Below are 1,367 nucleotides of genomic sequence, written 5' to 3' on the forward strand. Positions count from 1 at the left end.
CGCTGTTGATCACTATTGAATTTCATAATAATTGCAAATTGCAAAAAATAGATAATATTAAAATAGTGATGAGACATAGTCACATAGAACAATAATGTGTTATGAAAAATGCCTTGCATCTATGAATATTTTATCCGTGGCTTCCCATTAAGAGTTTCATCGCACTATAAAGATGCTCGTGTTGCACGCATCTAGGCGTAAGTATGCTCTTCGTTCAGTTTCATAGTACCATGAAATTGTCCGAAAGTCAAAATTCGAACATAGGAAATTCGAGAAACTTTTGGCAGCGCCATCTGTCGTCTACTAGTGTAAATTTTCTATCATAACATTAGACGGTGTAACTGTTTTGCCTTTCTTGTACATCATCGAGGTGTAAGCGTAAAGGCTACATTTATTACCTTTTTGCGCGAGAAAGGCACCATCACCGTTAGGTGGATTAATCTGGGTTTTTATTATACATATTGGATTTGTTTTATTTTTTTTTGTAGTCAGAATGTGATTACTATATGGGTACTGGGTTTGTATCCAAAATTGTTTAAATTTATGTCCCGGTTCCTTAATTCCTTAATTCCTTAATTTCTCAATTCCTTAATTCCTTAATTCCTTAATTCCTTAATTCGTTAATTCGTTAATTCCTTAATTCCTTAATTCCTTAATTCCTTAATTCCTTAATTCCTTAATTCCTTAATTCCTTAATTCCTTAATTCCTTAATTCCTTAATTCCTTAATTCCTTAATTCCTTAATTCCTTAATTCGTTAATTCCTTAATTCCTTAATTCCTTAATTCCTTAATTCCTTAATTCCTTAATTCCTTAATTCCTTAATTCCTTAATTCCTTAATTCCTTAATTCCTTAATTCCTTAATTCCTTAATTCCTTAATTCCTTAATTCCTTAATTCCTTAATTCCTTAATTCCTTAATTCCTTAATTCCTTAATTCCTTAATTCAACAGTTCCATTCCTCCAGGAATTCCTCCGGAAGTTCCTCCAGGAATTCCTCCGGAAGTTCCTCCAGGAATTCCTCCGGAAGTTCCTCCAGGAATTCCTCCGGAATTTCCTCCAAGAATTCCTCCGGAAGTTCCTCCAGGAATTCCTCCGGAAGTTCCTCCAGGAATTCCTCCGGAAGTTCCTCCAGGAATTCCTCCAGAAGTTCCTCCAGGAATTCCTCCGGAAGTTCCTCCAGGAATTCCTCCGGAAGTTCCTCCAGGAATTCCTCCGGAAGTTCCTCCAGGAATTCCTCCGGAAGTTCCTCCAGGAATTCCTCCGGAAGTTCCTCCAGGAATTCCTCCGGAAGTTCCTCCAGGAATTCCTCCGGAAGTTCCTCCAAGGATTCCTCCGGAAGTTCCTCCAGGAATTCCTCCGGAAGTT

Source organism: Armigeres subalbatus, chromosome 2 (assembly GCF_024139115.2).
Source record: "Armigeres subalbatus isolate Guangzhou_Male chromosome 2, GZ_Asu_2, whole genome shotgun sequence".
NCBI classification, from domain to species: domain Eukaryota; kingdom Metazoa; phylum Arthropoda; class Insecta; order Diptera; family Culicidae; genus Armigeres; species Armigeres subalbatus.